General features: G+C 40.5%; 1 protein-coding gene across 1 annotated transcript in view; it reads right to left on the bottom strand.

The window, feature by feature from the left end:
- RPS6KA6 (ribosomal protein S6 kinase A6) overlaps nucleotides 1–19,277 on the bottom strand; it is a 198,315-nt gene that overhangs the window by 15,215 nt on the left and 163,823 nt on the right. The gene's annotated exons all lie outside the window — the stretch shown is intronic.

Here is a 19,277-nt window from a genome sequence, read left to right as displayed (position 1 = left end):
GCTAATGTGCAAATTGTCCCCTCGACCAGGAGTTTGACCAGCAGGCAGGCCGGCCAACCGCCCATGTCCCCTCCCCCTGGCCAGGCTGGCCAGACCCCACCCATGCACGAATTCATGCACCAGGCCTCTCTCTCTAAAAAAAAAAATACACACACACACACACACTGAGTGGCCAGATTATGCGTTCAGAGATCATAATAATCTGGCCACCCAGTGTATATCTCAGTAAAGTTTTCTTTTAAAAAAATCAATGGTCTAACACAAAGCAATAGGTCCCTTTACTCCCAAAGTTTCAGCATATAATCAACTATATACACTCAAATTTAATAAGAAAAAGCCCTACACTATTTTGCTCACCCTTAAAACTTATCTGATCTTTTGTACTTTTCCTGAGGATTCTGAGGGAATATTGAAAGATAAGGTAGTGATGGTGAGAGAATGCAAAATAATTTTAGAATATGGGCCTCTACAAATATTGAAATACACTGCTATGCCTTAAATTTTATGCATGAGGTTCTGTATTGCTAATGGAAAGTTCAAAGATTAACACTGATTTTCATATTGCTTTATACATTCTTAACAACTTACACTTACTGGACACTTACTATGTGCTACATATATTAACCTTTTTAATCTACATAACAACCTTGAGGTAGATACTATTACTTCTTTACTTTATATATGTGCAAACTGAGACATAAAGAGGTTAAGCATCATTCCCAAGGTCACATAGCTAGTAAGTAAGAATATGCATCCAGATAGTCAGAGTCTGGCTCATAAGTACTAAACAATACTATTTTTCATTCTTCTCCATTTAACTCAATATTGATTCTTGAACTTTATATAATTACTAGAGGCCTGGTGCACAAATTCATGCATGGGTGGGGTCCCTCTGGGTGGCCTGCAGGAATCGGGCAGAAACCCGCAGACCAATGCCGCCTGCAGCTCCTACCTGCCTCTCCTGCTCATCCTGGCCCCACTGTGCCTGCCAAGGGCTTGCGCCCAATCAGTCCCCATCGGGAGAGGCTCGTGCTGTCCCAGCAGTGCTTGCCAGCCATGAGCCCTGTATCTGGCACCCTCCCAATGAGTGTGGCTTGTGGGATCAGGCTGAAACCGGCTTTCCGACATCCCCCGAGGGGTCCCAGATTGCGAGAGGGTACAGGCCAGGCTGAGGGATCCCACCGGTGCATGATCGGCCTGGGGCGGGACTGAGGGAGGACTCCAGGGCTTGTCCGGCCCATCTCACTCAGTCCTGACTGGCCGGACCCCAGCAGCAAGCTAACCTACCGGTTGGAGCATCTGCCCCCTGGTGGTCAATGCACATCATAGCGAGCGGTTGAGTAGCCTTAGCATATCATTAGCATATTACGCTTTGATTGGTTGTTTGGTTGTTCTACCATTTGGTCTATTTGCATAGTACCCTTGTATTATATAGGATTACAACTTTCTTTTTAACACGTACACTCAGTAAGTGCTCAATGTTTACGGCATTAAGTAAGCATTTGTGGAAAATATCAAAATCTCCATTTTTAATAAATCAGTTTTTCATAATGAAGTGCAAAAACATCAAGTTTTATTATTTATTTATTGAAAAGTTTAACTGAAATCAAAAACAGTTAAAGTTAGGATGGTCATATCATTTGTTATCCAAACCAGGGCACTTGAAATTGAAAAGTATAAAGCAGGACTGTCCCAGGCAAACTAGGATGGTATGGTCAACCCAGTTAAAGCAAAATGCTGAAATTTTTCCGTATATACGGGGTACTTCAGGCCGCATCCTCCACCCTGGCGCCGGGACCAGGAGACCTCAGGCCGCGTCCCCCGCCCCAGCGGCGGACTGGGGGACCTCAGGCCGTGTCCCCCACCCAGCAGGGCTTGACAGGGGACCTCAGGGGTAAAATTCAGCTAAGTTATATAATGCCAAGGTACTTTTATAAATGTTCCACAGGTGTTTAAACATACAAAATGGTCAATTTATATTTGAAAACAAAAGCTGATTTCCAAAAGCAAAGTGGATTCTCCTGAAATGAAAATGAAAATATGGCCATATTCTAAATGTTTACAATACATTATACTTATTGTTTCCCAGGAATGATTTCAACAGAATGCTGATTGATTTATGCTATCAAATGGTATCATAGCATAAGTATCAATATTATGCTACTTTCTTTGAAAGAAATTTAAGTAATTTTAATGGAACTTAATTTATCTTATTTCTTTTTAACCTTCCTCAGAAATAAGTAGCAAGATCTCCTTGACAGATGGACAAGCAGATGCTGGATGACAAGTGAATGAGCTGCAGTGTCATTATCTTAAGTAATATTCACTGAATTTTCTTGATAGTTAAGAGGAAAATAAGCGCAGTGTCATTATCTTAAGTAATATTCACTGAATTTTCTTGATAGTTAAGAGGAAAATAAGCTTACCCACAGTTCACTAAAATCTGTCACTTCAATATGAGAAAGTTTCCATTTTTCCAAAATGGATACAATATTGCTGGCCAGTTTTAAAAAAGATACTGAGCTATGACAAGAATGATCACTTATATATAATCAGTTTGGTATTTAGTTAGATAACTTAATTGGGAAAAAACATTATTAACAAAAATGAGTGATGTAATTTAATCTAGACGTCAATGACTTATTTTTCATACCCATTTTAAGTAAAAAGTAAAAGCTTGCAAAACTCCAAATTTGTTGAACACACATGAATACAGCAGAATAGCAATTCCCTATTCTCACAGTACTCAGGTGGCAAGTTCAACTTAAATTTAATCATGAGTCTGAGATAAATCATTTTTATCATACTTATTACTAATTATACTGTAAGCATTTCATTTGGCCAAATGTGTTACTATGCATACTTCCTCAGCATAAAAGACTGAGTTCTGTATATACTTAACACTTTGTGCCTTGATCACAGGTAACAACAAATAATTTATTCCTTACTATAAAACTAAGAGCAGAATTCTAATTATTGAATTTGCCTGTGTATTTCCCAAGCTTACTTTACACATTGTAGTCTTTCTCCAATATATTTTGGCACAAGACATTTGAAAGTTATGGTACTAGAAGTTATAGAAGGATTTCAATATAATGTTTTAACTGTAAAACTTCTCTACAATACAGATTTTGTGAACAGTACTAAAGCTTAAGTTTACTAAATTTTCATATTATAGAAAAGAAGTGAGTGAACAATGTCAACTTCCCTTTGAGCTTTCTATCATTAAAGGGTTGGTTTATAGACCTTTTCCCCCTCCATCCATCCACATAATCCAAGCTAATAAAGCCTTACTTCCTCTAGAGCAGTGGTTCTCAACCTTCCTAATGCCGCGACCCTTTAATACAGTTCCTCATGTTGTGGTGACCCCCAGCCATAAAATTATTTTCGTTGCTACTTCATAACTGTAATTTTGCTACTGTTATGAATCGTAATGCAAATATCTGTGTTTTCTGATGGTCTTAGGCGACCCCTGTGGAAGGGGTCGCGACCCACAGGTTGAGAACCACTGCTGTAGAGCCTAAGACCATTGGAAAACACAGATATTTACAATACGATTCAAAACAGTAGCAAAATTACAGTTATGAATTAGCAACGAAAATAATTTTATGGTTGGGGGTCACAACATGAGGAACTGTATTAAAGGGTCACGGCATTAGGAAGGTTGACAACCACTGCTCTAGAGTATCTTCCCTAACATGTGGTAAACTGAAGTGAATACTGGACTGATAATTAGTTCCAGCTCTGCCACTTATTAGTGTGTGACAATGGACAAGATAAATTCTACACACTTTAGCTTATCTATCTGCAAAATAATGGACCAGTTCCCTTCTAGGTCTGGAAGTCTATGACTTATACATACATTAACAACCTACTCTTTATTAAAAGCAACTTCAAGCTAAAAATGGAAAAGAAATACGTAAAATTTGAGTACTTATTTCAAATCTACAGTCATTTACAAGAAAATATTTTTATATATATAGTAGACAAAAAATTACTGTGTAAATGAACAAGGTATCTATACATATAAAGAGGTAATATGCTAATTTACCCATTAAGGTGTCCCAGTCACGACCAGTCTCTGGGCAGGGACGGGGGCAGGGACTTCTACCCCCAGCACTAACCTCACGCTGCCTGTGTGCATCCCTGCCCAGCGCTGAGGTGAAGCTGTCAGCTGTCTGCCTGTATCCCCGGCTAGGGACGTGACACTGCCTGGGTGCATCCTTATTCAGCGCTAACATGAAACTATGGGGGGGGGCTGGGCTTGATGGGGGACCTCATGCTGTGCCCCCCACCCAATCTCCGGGCCAGGAGACCTCAGGCTGTGCTCCCCCACCCCGGCACTGGGCCAGGAGACCTCAGGCCACACCCTCCACCCCATGGGGCTTGACAGGGGACCTCAGGCCACACCCCCCGCCCCAGCACTGGGCCGGGACACCTCAGGCCATGCGCCCTGCCCCAGCGCCGGGCCGGGGTACCTCAGGCCGCACCCTCCACCCTGGCGCCGGGACCAGGAGACCTCAGGCTGCGTCCCCCACCGAGCAGGGCTTGACAGGGGACCTCAGGCTGCACCCCCAGCTCTGATGCTAGGCCGGGGGACCTGAGGCTGCGCCCCCCCACCTGGTGCCGGGCCAGGAGACCTGAGAACACGCCCCCCACCCAGTGCTGGGTTGGGGGACCTGAGGCTTTGCCCCCCGCCCGGAAGGGCTTGATGGGGGTGGGGCCAGCTGGGTCTGGGTCTCACCCAATAGGGGTGGGGCCGGCTGGGTCTGGGTCTCACCCAATGAGGGTGGGGCCGGCTGGGTCTGGGTCTCCTGCGTTTTTGAAGTCTGTGCAAGTGGTGGGTGGGGATTTGACTCTGGGTCCCTTGGAACACCCCAGACTCTGACAGGAGGGAGATTTTATATACATTTTACTAATTTTCTTTCATCTCTGACACTTCTATTATAAAGAAAGAGCAAATAGCAATATTAAAATATTTCCTCTAATTCCCTTTTAATGTGCACGAATTTCATGCACTGAGCCACTAGTATATAAATAAAATACTAAATAAATATCTAACCACTACATTGTATACCTGAAACTAATATAATATTGTATGTTAACTATAATGGAAAAATAAATTTAAAAAATAATCTAAAAAGATTATGTAGCTAATTAAAAAGTATTAAAATAAGTATTCATTATGCTAGATGTGGAAAACAGTAGGGAGTTTCTTAAAAAAATTCAAAACAGAAATGCCTTTTGACCCTGAGATCCAACTTCTGGGAATATATTTTAAGAATCCCAAAACACCAACCAGAAAGAATATATGCACCCCTATGTTCACTGCAGCATTATTTACAACAGCCAAGATCTGGTATGAGCCAAATGCCCATCTGCAAATGAGAGGATAAAAGATATGTGGTACATTTACACAATGGAATATTACATGACTTTAAAAAGGAAAAAACTTTTACCCTTTGTGACAGCATGGGTGGATCAGGAGAATATTCTGCTAAGAGAAATAAGCCACTTACAGAAAGACAAATATCATATGATCTCACTAATATCCTATCTAATAAAAGAGTAATATGCAAATTAACCATCACTCTGCTACACCTACAAAGCCACGCCCACCAGCCACGCCCACCAGCCAATCAGGAGCGAATATGCAAATAAACCCAACCAAGATGGCTACGGCCACAAAGAGCAGGAGGGAGGCTTGGGTTTCCCCGGTGATGGAGGAAGACAAGCTTTCCGCCTGCCCTTGCTGGCCTAGGCCTCCACCCAAGGATACAAAGTTTCAATGACAGAAGATACATAAAATCAAACAGAAATGGCGGCAGCCACGGAGCTGGAAAGAGCAGGAGGCTAGGATTGCCCCCGGTGATGAAGGAAGCCAAGCTTTCCGCACACCCTGGCTGGCCCAGGCCTCCGCTTAAGGCTACAAAGTTTCAATTATAGAAGATACATAAATCCCCCCAAAAATGGCTTCCACCAAGGGGCAAGCAGAAGGCAGAAGGCTTGGCTCCGCTCCAGGCTACAAAGTTTCAATTGTAGAAGATAAATAAACCCCAGATCCCAGGGCCTCCGCTTGGGTTGCCAGGGGGCGTGGCCGGCCTGCAAACCACCACAAGCCCCTCAACCAGGCCGCCCCACGCCCCAAGAGAACCCCCACCCTGATCCGGGACACCCTTCAGAGCAAACCAGCTGGCCCCTACCCATGCACCAGGCCTCTATCCTATCTAATAAAAGAGTAATATGCAGATTGACCATCACTCCAACACACAAGATGGTTGCCCCCATGTGATCAAAGATCCTGCCCCCATGTGGACACAAGATGGCCGGCACAAGATGGCCAGCAAGGGAGGGCAGTTGGGAGGGACCAGGCCTGCAAGGGAGGGCAGTTGTGGGCAATCAGGCCAGCAGGGGAGGGCAGTTGGGTGGGACCAGGCCTGCAAGGGAGGGCAGTTGGGGGTGATCAAGCCTGCAGGGGAGGGAAGTTAGGGGTGACCAAGCCGGCAGAAGAGGGAAGTTGGGGGCGACCAGGCCTGCAGGGAAAAGCAGTTGGGAGGGACCCAGGCCTGCAGGGGAGAGCAGTTGGGGGGTACCAGGCCTGCAGGGGAGGACAGTTAGGGGTGACCAAGCCTGCAGGGAACAGCAGTTAGGGGAAAACAGGCTGGCAGGGGAACAGTTAGGCATCAATCAGGCTGGCAGGGGAGTGGTTAGGGGGTGATCAGGCTGGCAGGCAGAAGCAGTTAGAGGCAATCAGGAAGGCAGGCAGGCGAGCAGTTGGGAGCCAGCAGTCCTGGATTGTGAGAGGGATCCCAGATTGGAGAGGGTGCAGGCTGGGCTGAGGGACACCCCCCTCCCCCATACATGAATTTCATGCACCGGGCCTCTAGTGTAGAATATGATGAACAAAATAAACTGATGAACAAAATGGAACAGACTGGATGGTGCCCCAGGGGAGGGGGGTGTGGCTGACTGGATAAATAAGGTTAAGGGATTATCAGCTCAAGAGCATATATGTGAGATCCAAGATGGCAGCCAATAGGATAGCAGTAAGGAACAGAGTGTGAGTAAGGAAGCGAAAGGGGAGTGTGTGGGCATGTGTGGCATGTGTGTGTGTGTGAGTGAGGGACAGTTATATTCTGCAGGACTTTTGGGGACTGGCCAACCAGGCTCTCCTAGCCGGGCAGCCTCTGCTACAACTACAATCTCTTTCAGGGCATTTTGAAGGGTAGAGTGGCTATGACTGAGAGTCCAACCTCACCTCCATCCGGGGAAACCTCGGACACCACCCAGGACCCTACGGCCACACCGGCCAGGGACCTGCTGCCTCAGCTGCAAACCCATGAACACTGAGACTCCAGCTTCCCCAACTGCAGGCTCCTAAAATGTTTGTCTAGGGGAGACAAAATGGCAGCCAAATAGGCAGATGGGTCCTGCTCCTTCTTACAGAGCAGATAGAAGAAACAGCTGAACTGAATAACATCCACCCAGAATTGGTGAATTAAACACAGCTTGTGAGGCAATCCATGGCCATAAAGGTCAGAGGATGCCTGGAGAATGGTAGGATCGGGGATCTGGGCTGGAGCGGGATACATGCACAACTGGGACTAGTGGGTCAGAAGAAAACTGCTCTGCACCAAGTCCGTGCCCCATGGGGACACCTGTAACACTCAACTGTGGAAGGGGGTCCACGGGGCTGCTGGCAGTGGGGGACTCTAGATCTAAGTCCACAGCCATGGGAGGCTGCACCCAGAAAGGCAGCTTGAAGTTCTGCACAGGCCACACAATGCTGGGGGGAGAGAATCATGCAGCAGCATGGCTACTCTGTCTTTATATTTTCCTTGCTTTTACTCACTAAACCCAGTACATAGGATCTTTCAATTACAAACACTCACCGAGGCTGCAGTTCAGGGGGAGGTGATTTTGTGGAGACTGCAGAGAAAAGCAGGGAGAGGCGACTAGGAATCCAGCTCTGGGACAGTCTGGTCCCTCCAACCTTAAACAACCATTTTTCTCCTGAAGACCAGGCTCCTCCTAGCAGCGCAGCCACACCCAGCCTTGAGCTCCACAGGGAAACAAGGATTCTGAAAACCCCCAGAGAGCCTCGGGGACAGAGTTGAGGGGGCATTTGGTCCCAGAACCTAATACAGCAACACTGCTACCTAGAGCCCTTTTGAGAAATAGATGCTTGTATAAATATGACTGAAAACAGGCAGACAAACAAAGCAGGCAGATTGATCCCATCTGGCTGAAACCAAGGCTGTGGAGTCTGATACAAAGGAGTGGTGGATCACTGGGAACTTCAATATGGTGCTGACTACCTAACAGGAAACTGAGACATGGCAGACACAACTGTATAGTGGGGTCTTAAACCAGCCCCATGGACATTAAAACTCAGCTGAAGCGAACGACACTTCACTACTTCACTTTTTAATTTTTTTATCTTTTACTTAAAAAATTAATTTTTTTTATTTTATTTTTAAATTATTTTTATTTATTTATTATTATTATTATTATTATTATTATTAACCTTTCATATATTTTTGGGAGTGTTCTATATTCTATTTTTATTTTTTAAACATTATTTTACTCTATCTTATTTTTTCCTTTTTGCCAACACTTTCTTCATCACTTCTTTCTTTTTCATCCTGTTTCTCTTCTCCTGTTCCTGCTTTAGTTTTTCTCTCTCTCTTTTATTTACTCTTGTTAAAAATTGATCTTTATTTGCTTTATTGATGCACTACTATTATAGGAATCTCTGTTGGCTTACTCATATATCTAATTTCCTTTCCCCTGCTCCAAGTCCATGTAGCCTTCTCTTTCCTCTTCTTCCTCTAGTCAATTTTTTCTTGTTGTTTGTTTAATTGTTTGTCAGTTTGTTTTTATTTATTTTTTTATTTTATGCTTTTGTTTTTCCTCTCCTCACTTGCTCTCTTCTTCTAATACTAATAGCTTAATTAGTTTCACTCACCAAGCTCAGGCTTATCTGCTGTCTATTCTCCATTTCCAAAAATAGATGAATATATAGATAGATTAAAGAAAGGAAAGACATTATATACATACATATATATATTTCTTTTTTATTATATATTTCTTTATATATATTTAATTATTATTATTTTTAGTTATTATTTATTTATTTATTTATTTTTGAGAATTTTGATTTTTACTTTTCTTCTTATACACTCATTCTCTTTCTACCTCCTCTATACTGAATCATAGCCATTCCCCAATTCCTTCAATTCCTTTACCTTACCTTCCGGAAATAAGCTCTACCTCTTCAGATTCAGCTCCCCCATGCCCATTTTTTTCTGGGTGCTTGTTGTTTGCATTTTTTTTTGTTTAGTTGTTGGTTTTGTAGAGTTTTCTCCCCATATTCCCCCCCCCCTTTTTTCTTTTCTCTCTTAACTTTTTTCCTTTTCTCAATATCAGTTTTGCACTCTTTTCTCTCCCCTAATTCTCTTTTCTCTGGTGGTTATCTCTATTTGGGGTTATCAGTGTTGTGAATACATTTGTATTTTGTTCCCTCTGTGTTGTGTCTTTTTGAGTTTTAATTTGTGCATTTTGGTCAACGTGGTAGAGAGTGAGCCACATAACCAGACACCCTGAGAGGATCAAAAATGGAGAGACAAAGAAACAGCCCCCATACAAAAGAAAAGGAGGAATCACCAGAAAAGGAAGTAAATAAAATGGAAGCAAGGAATTTTTCAGAGAAAGAATTCAGAGAAATAGTCACAAGGACACAGAAAAGGATGGAAGACAAATTCAAAAACATGTGTAAGAATCAAAAGGAAATGAAAAATAACCAAGAAGAAATGAAGAATTATATAGCTGCAATAAAGAACACAGTAGAAAGCATCAAGAAGAAGCTGAGGACCGTATAAGTGTGCTAGTAGACAAGGTAGGAAAAAACACCTAAGAGGAGCAGAAACTGGGGAAAAAAAAAAAAAAACAAACTTAAACAGGAGGAGATCCTACGGGAGCTTTGGGAAAACACAAAACAAAACAACATCTGCATAATAGGATTGCCAGAAGGAGAAGAAACTGAGCAAGGAAGAGAAAACCTGTTTGAAGAAATAATGACAGAAAACTTCCCTGTTATTGGAAGCAAAAACTCATACAAGTCCAAGAAGCTCACAGAGTCGCAAACAAGATGAACCCAAAAAGACCAACACCAAGACACATCATAATTAAATTGCCAAACACTAACAACAATGTAAGAATCTTAAAGGCTCCCAGGGAGAGACAGAAAGTTAACTATAAGGAATCTCCTATTAGACTATCAATGGATTTCTCAACAGAAACACATCAGGCCAGAAGGGAATGGAATGAAATATACAAAGTCATGCAAAACAAGGGACTAAATCCAAGGATACGATACCCAGCAGCAAGGCTATCATTCAAAATTGAAGGTGTAATCAGGAGCTTCACAGACAAAAAAGGGCTAAGGGAGTTTGTTACCACTAAGTCAACAATGCAACAAATGCTAAAGGGACTGCTGTGAAAAGAAGAAATTGAAAGGGAAGAAGGAACACAGGCATAAAGAATAAAAATGGCGACAAACAAGTACCTATCAATAATAACCTTAAGCCCTAGCCCAGCCATGGGTAAACTACGGCCCACGGGCTGGATCCGGCTGTTCTATCCGGTTCTCTTGCTCTCCCCTCCGCTCCTTTACTTTGAATTTATATTAGTTCACACAAACACTCCATCCATGCTTTTGTTCCAGCTTTCCGGTCCAGTTTAAGAACCCATTGTGGCCCTTGAGTCAAAAAGTTTGCCCACCCCTGCCCTAGCCAGTTTGGCTCAGTAGATAGAGCATCCACCTGTGGACTAAAGGGTCCTGGGTTTAATTCCAGTCAAGGGCATACACCTTGGTAACAGACTCCTCTCTGGCCTGGGCTCTCTTCAGGGCTCGTGCAGGAAGCAACCAATTGATGTGTTTCTCTCACATTGATGTTTGTCTCTGTCTTTCCCTCTCTCTTCTACTCTCCCTAAAAATTAATGGAACATATCCTTTGGTAAGCATTAAAATAATAATAATAATAATAATAATAATAATAATAATAATAATAAATAATAATAATAACCTTAAATGTAAATGGATTAAGTGCTCCAATCAAAAGAGATAAGGTAGCTGAATGGATAAGAAAACATGACCCATACATTTGCTGTCTAAAAGAGACACACTTCAGAACAAAGGGCTCAAACGTACTGATAGTGAAAGGATGAAAAAGAAGTTTTCAGGTGAACGGAAATGAAAAAAAAGCTGGGGTAGTAATACTTATATCAGACAAATTAGACTTCAAAGTGAAGGCCATAACAAGAGATAAGGAAGGCCACTTCATAATACTAAAGGGAGCAATTCAACAAGAGGATATAACTCTGGTAAACATATATGCACCCAATATAGGAGCACCCAAATACATAAAAAAATCTTCTGGAAGATATCAAGGGAAATATTGATAGCAATACAGTCATAGTAGGGGACTTTCATACCCCACTGACATCACAGGATAAATCACCTAAACAAAAAATCAGCAAAGAAACAGTAATCCTAAATGACTCACTAGATCAGATGGACTTAATTGACATCTTTAGAAGATTTCACCCCAAAGCTACAGAATATACATTCTTCTCAAGTGCACATGGAACATTTTCAAAGATAGACCACATATTAGGACACAGGCAAAGTCTCTTTAAATTCAAGAAGATAGAAATCATAACAAGCATCTTCTCAGACCATAATGGCATAAAACTAGAAATCAACTACAATAAAAACAATGAAAAAAAAATAAAACACTTGGAGGCTAAATAGCATGTTATTAAACAATGATTGGGTTGCCAAAGAGATCAAAGAAGAAATTAAAAGCATCCTGGAAACAAATGACAATGAAAACACAACAATCCAAAATCTATGGGACACAATGAAAGCAAATCCTGAGAGGGAAGTTCATAGCTCTAGAGGCCTACCTCAAAAAAAAAGAAAAAAAAAAGAAAAAATGGTAATAAATTATCTAACCCTACAAAACAAAGAGGTAGAAAGAGAGCAACAAGAAAAGCCCAGCGTAAGCAGAAGAAAGGAAAAAAATAAAGATCAGAGGAGAGATAAACAACACAGAGACCAATAAACAAACAAACACACAATACAAAAAATCAATTAAGCCATGAACTGGTTCTTTGAAAGGATAAAAAAGATTGATGAACCTCTAACCAGGCTCACTAAGAAGCAAAGAGAGAGGACCCAAATAAACAAAAGTAGAAATGAAAGAGGTGATTTAACAACTGACCCCACAAGAATACAAGGGATAATGAAAAAATACTATGAGTAACTCTATTCCAATAAATTGGGAACATAGATGAAAGAGACATATACTTAGAAAAAATGCAAGCTTCTAAAACTCAATCAGGAAGAATAAAAAACAACAACACCTGAATAGGATGATAACTACCAAAGAAATGGAAGTAGTAATAAAAAAAACCTCCAGCAAACAAAAGCCCTGGTCCAGATGGTTTTATAGGGGTGTTTTACCAAGCATTCAAAGAAGAACTAAAATCTATCTTCCTCAGACTAGTTCAAAAAATTCAAGAGGAAAGCACACTTCCAAGCTCTTTCTATGAAGCAAGCATTACCCTAATTCCAAAACCAGATAAAGACACCACAAAAAAAGAGACCTACAGGCCAATATCCTTGATGAACATAGATGTTAAAATCATCAACAAAATTCTAGAAAATCGGATCCAGCATTACATTAGAAAGATCATACACCATGACCCAAGTGGGATTTATTCTGGGGATGCAAGGATGGTACAATATCCCCAAATCAACAAATGTGATATATCACATAAACAAATTAAGAGACAAAAATCAGATAATGATATCAATTGATGCAGAAAAATATTTGAAAAAAACCCAACACCTTTCTTGATAAAAACTCTTAGCAAAGTGGAAACAGAAGGATCATACCTCAACATAATAAAGGCCATATATGACAAACCTACAGCCAACATCATGCTCAATGGGCAAAAATTAAAACCTTAAGAACAGGAACAAGACAGGGATGCCCACTTTCACCACTCCTGTTAGACACAGTACTGGAAGTGCTTGCCAAAGCAATCAGACAAGAAGAAGAAATAAAAGGCATCCAAATTGGAAAAGAAGAAGTAAAACTGTCATTATTCACAGATGACATGATATTGTACATAGAAAACCCCAAAGACTCTATCAAAAATTCTCTAGACTTAATAAATGAATTCAGCAATGTAACAGGATACAAAACTAACACCCAGAAATCTATGGCTTTTTATACACCAACTAGAGGCCCGATGCATGAGATTTCGTGCACTCAGTGGTGGGGGGGTTCCCTCAGCCTGGCCTATGCCCTCTCTCAGTCTGGGAGCTCTCGGGGGATGTCCAACTGATGCCACCATCGCTGCTCTTGCCAGCCATGAGCCAGGCTTCTGGGCTTCTGGCTGAGTGGTGCTTCCCCTGTGGGAGTGTACTGACTACCAAGGGGCAGCTCCTGTGTTGAGCGTCTGCCCCCTGGTGGTCAATGCATGTCATAGTAAACAGTCATTCTGCTTTTTGGTCGATTTGCATATTACCCTTGTATAGGATAATGAACTCACAGAAAGAGAAACTAAAAAAAAAAAAAATCCCATTTACCATTGCACAAAACAAGTTAAGATACCTAGGAATACACTTAACTAAGGAGATAAAAGGCCTGTACTAGGAAAACTAGAGGGCATTGAAAAAAGAGATAGAGGAAGACATAAAGAAATGGAAGAATATACTGTGTTCATGGATTGGTAGAATCAACATAATTAAAATGTCCATATTACCAAAAGCGATCTATAGATTCAATACAATCCCCATTAAAATACCAATCCCCATCAAAGACCTAGAACAAACTCTCCAAAAATCCATCTGGAATAAAAAAAAGACCACGAATAGCCACATCATTCCTGAGAAAGAAGAACAAAGTTGGAGGGATCATAATACCAGATATCAAGCTATATTACAAAGTCACAGTTCTCAAAACTGCCTGGTAATAGCACAATAACACATATAGACCAATGGAACAGAACAGAGAACCCAGAAATCAACTCAAGCCATTATGCTCAATTAATATTTGACAAAGAAGGCAAGAGCATACAATGGAATCAAGACAGTCTCTTCAATATATGGTGTTGGGAAATTTGGTCAGATACATGCAAAAAAATTAAAGTAGACCACCCATTTATATACACAAAAATAAACTCAAAATGGTTAAAGGACTTAAACGTAAGACAGGACACCATAAAAATCTTAGAAGAGCCAAAACCGATTTGGCTCAGTGGACAGAGCGTCAGCCTGCGGACTGAAAGGTCCCAGGTTCAATTCCGGTCAAGGGCATGTAACTTGGTTGCAGGCACATCCCCAGTAGGAGGTGTGCAGGAGGCAGCTGATCGATGTTTCTCTCTCATCGATGTTTCTATCTATCACTCTTCCTTCCTCTCTGTAAAAAATCAATAAAAAATATATTTAAAAAAAAACACAATATATTAAAGAATGAAGTTCTATTAAAACGGGCCTATGAATTCTTTAAAAAAAGAAATCTTAGAAGAATCCACAGACAACAAAATATCAGAGATACATCGTACCAATGTTGTTACCAATACAGCTCCAAGGGAAATGGAAACTAAGGAGAAAATAAAAAAAGTAGTACTACATCAAAATAAAAAGCTTCTGCACAGCAAAAGAAACCATCAACAAAACAGCAAGTAAGCCCACTGCTGCATGGGAGAATATAGTATTTGTCAATGCTATTTTAGATAAGGGTTTAATCTCCAAAATTTATTGGGAACTCATAGAAATTAACAAAAGAAAGATAAACAATCCAATCAAAAAATGGGCAAAGGACATAGACACTTTTCAAAAAAGTACATACAGAAAGCCAAGAGACATATGAAAACATGCTCAAAGTCACTAATCATCAAAGAGATGCAAATCAAAACAACAATGAGTTACAATCTCACACCTGTGAGAATGGCTATCATCAACAAATCAACAAAGGACAAGTGCTGGAAAGGATGTGGAGAAAAAGGAACCCTTGTGCACTGCTCGTGGGAATGCAGACTGGTGCAGCCACTGTGGAAGACAGTATGGAGTTTCCTCAATAAATTAAAAATGGAACTCCCATTTGACCCAGTAATCCCACTTTTAGGACTATATTCCAAGAAAACAGAAACACCAATCAGAAAGGATATATGTACCCCTATGTTCATAGCAGCACAACTTACAATAGCTATGATTTGGAAACACCCTAAGTGCCCATCAGCAGATGAGTGGATTAGAAAACTGTGGTACATCTACACGATGGAATACTAAGCTGCTATACAAAAGAAGGAACTTTTACCATTTGCAACAGCATGGATGGAACTGGAGAGCATTATGCTAAGCGAAATAAGTCAGTAGGAGAAAGATATCTATCACATGATCTCACTCATACGTGGGATATAATGATATACATAATTTGATTAACAAAAATAAATCCAGAGACAAGGTAACAGTAAACAGACTGTCTAACCTCAGAGAGAAGGCAGGGGAGGGGGAATTGGAGAATAACCAAAGGACTTGTATGCATGCATATTAGCATGAGCAATGGACACAAACACTGGGGCAGTGGGGACTTGTCCTTGGGGATGAGGGTGGCTGGGAGGTGGGCAAATCGTGGAAAAAGGAGACATATATAATACTTTAAACAATAGTAAATAACATATATGCATACTCTATGGACATGAACAATAGTTTGGTGAAGGCCGAGTGGGAGGCACAGGTGGGTGGAGGTGGGCAAAATGGGGGTAGTGGGGGACACCTGCAAAAATGTTAACATTAAAAATGTTCAATAAAATTATAAAATTAAAATTCTAATGTTGCTAAAAACATTGTTTCCTTGGGGGAGACTTTAATTTTATATATATTGTGTGAATGTTTTTTACAACCTGAACATATCCATGTATTACTTGTGTAATTAAAAATAATTAAAAATCTTTCATGGCTAAAAAATAAGAAAACACAAAAATGAATATGACATTTACAACTAACCAAGTGAGATTAAAAATGTACACAAATGAATATATGACAAGGTAGAATGTAATAATATCTCTAATAAAGCACATACAATGTTGTTATGGGTACACAGTAAGATAAAAAATAGAAATTTTTCTTTTTTTTGTAAGGAGGCAAGGGAAGAGCCAGTAATTAATTATCACATAAAAACTTCTACTGGGCATTTCTTTGTTGGCTGAGGGCATATGTACTTGAAATAAGTAACATGTTACTTATTTTTAATAGTATAAAAATTAGGTAGAATAGTCTTCTAATTAATCAGGTGTTATTGTGTTTATTTTTAATATAGAGTGAAGTAATGGAATTTTCATTGCTCTCTTGCCTCTTATACTTTTACTTTGTTTGCCAGATTCTTCCCCTTGTCTCCCCTTGTTTTCAAAAGGGAAGGATCAATTACAATGTTCTCTAAGCCTGGGGTTTGGAGGTGAGGAATTAGCTGAAACTATTGTAGCAATAAGATACACAAAGCTAACATGGCTTCCACTATGATCCCCACTGTTTAACTAAATAAACAAAGTTTATAAACTCTTCATGGACAGGAGGCAAGGAGAAGCATCTTCTGTATGCTTCTGGTAGTGGTACTAACCAACAGAAAGAAAAGCATTCAAAGGGAAAAATAACTTGTAAAGAACTATAATTAAGTAAAACAATTGTTATGACAACATATACCACAGAAAACTAAAAATATAAGCACAATTGCCATATAAATTCCTGTGTATTTCATCATTTTATTCAGTGTTGCCAGTTATATTTTTAAAGGAAAGCAAGAGGCATATATATATACTGAGTGGCCAGATTATGATGATCTCTGAACGCATAATAATCTGGCCACTCAGTGTATAGCCTATATAATAAAAGGCTAATATGCAAATTGTCCCCTCAACCAGCAGTCAGGCTGGCCAACCGCCCATGTCCCCTCCCCCTGGCCAGGCTGGTCGGACCCCACCCATGCACGAATTCATGCACCAGGCCTCTAATTGACTGTCACTCCAACACACAAGATGGCTGCCCCCATGTGGACACAAGATGGCCGCCACAAGATGGCCAGCAAGGGAGGGCAGTTGGGAGGGACCAGGCCTGCAAGGGAGGGCAGTTGGGGGCGATCAGGCCAGCAGGGGAGGGCAGTTAGGGGTGACCAGGCCAGCAGAGGAGGGAAGTTGGGGGCGATCAGGCTTGCAGGGAAGGGCAGTTGGAAGGGACCCAGGCCTGCAGGGGAGGGCAGTTGGGGGTGACCAGGCCTGCAGGGGAGGGCAGTTAGGGGTGACCAGGCTGGCAGGGGAGGGCAGTTAAGGGCAATCAGGCTGGCAGGGGAGTGGTTAGGGGGTGATCAGGCTGGCAGGCAGAAGTGGTTAGGGGCAATCAGGAAGGCAGGCAGGCGAGCAATTGGGAGCCAGCAGTCCTGGATTGTGAGAGGGATGTCGGACTGCCTATTTATGCCCGATCCTACTGGGATCGGGCCTAAATGGGCAGTTGAACATCCCTCAAGGGGTCCCAGGTTGGAGACAGTGCAGGCTGGGCTGAGGGACACACACCTCGTGCACAAATTTTGTGCATTGGGCCTCTATTATATATATACTGTATACCCTGAGTGGCCAGATTATTATGCATTCAGAAATCATAATAATCTGGCCACTCAGTGTACACACACACACACACACACACACACACACACACACACTGGAATTGTTCCTTGTGAATATGTAATTTTGTGATGCACAAACTGGCTGACTTAGAAAATACATATGGTTCATGAATAATACTAGTAGTTTCAACCCCTTTATAAGGGAAATAAGACAAATTATAAATAAACCAAAATGCACAGAAATGGAATTTTGGAGTTAGAAGGAACCACAGGGAGAATTTAGTCTCCACATTGTGCAGATGAGAAAACTGAAGCAGCTAGTTAGTAGATCAAAAGTAGCACTCAGTTCTGACTTCTAATCAGGTGCTCCTTCTACCACGCCACACAGCACACCTGTGTTATTATGGCTAACATCCAACACAATCCCTTCTCTGTTTTTCTGTTGGCAATCACATTCTACAATGATCAGGATATGAGATTTACTCCATAATATACCCTACAGATTAACTAGTGTTCTTGAGACAATTAGGTTTTACCATTAGCAGATATTAAACATAAGCAATTCCTTTTGTCTTAAAATGTTTTCTACTTCAAATGCAGCTTAAAAGCCTCAAGTCCCTGTAATATACATGCTGACAACTTTGGGCTTTTGTTTTAAAACTTAAAATTTTTAAATTAGAAAGGTAACAATCCGTAGTCAAGGATTGACCATCCCCCCCCACTCCAAATTAAATAAGACCAGTTACTTTGAAATTGCACTAATACAGAAGCCACTAGACACATGTGGCTATTAAGCACCTTTAAAATGTGGGTACTCCATAAACTCAGATAAGCTATGAGAATAAAATGCACACAAAATTTTGAGAGACTTAAAATGAACAAAGAATGTAAAATATTTCACTAATTTTTGTTTGTTGATTAAATGGTAAAATATTTTAACTATACCAGGTTAAATATATTGTTACTAAATTAATTTCACCATTTTCTTTTTGTTTTTTTTTTAATGTGGCTAACTAGAAATTTTATTTTTATTTATTTTTTGCTATATAACATGTTTTTTATTTTTAATTCAGTGGATTTATGAGAATTACCTTATGAAAATTTTCTGGCACCTTTCAAGATTACTATACTTTTTGAGGGGTGAATCTTTGGACTCATGATTTTTCACTCTGCATTTGCATAGGAAATCAGGATGTGTATACTAACTAGAAATTTTAAAATTCCATATGTGGCTTACATTATATTTTTATTGGACATCTCTAAGCCATCAATAATAAATATCTAGATGCTACTGATAAAAAGTTTATATATTCTCTAAGAATATTTAACATTATAAAAATTGCCTACATAATCACTAGTCAATATCTGTACTAAAGAAGAAACGACATAAAAAAACACACACACACACACACACTACATTCAGAAAGCAACTTTAATTGGCTTAAGTATGCCTTTTTCTTCAGTATATTTACATTTTTAGTTTTGGTCAATACTGAAACTATTTTATATTCCCTGAACACATATAAACTAATAAAATAGGAATGTTGCCCAAAGAAGCATGAGAGAGAAAAAAAAAAGTCAGCCATT

This window comes from Plecotus auritus, assembly GCF_963455305.1.
Source record: "Plecotus auritus genome assembly, chromosome: X".
Lineage (NCBI taxonomy): Eukaryota > Metazoa > Chordata > Mammalia > Chiroptera > Vespertilionidae > Plecotus > Plecotus auritus.
This window is presented reverse-complemented; position numbering and strand designations above follow the sequence as displayed.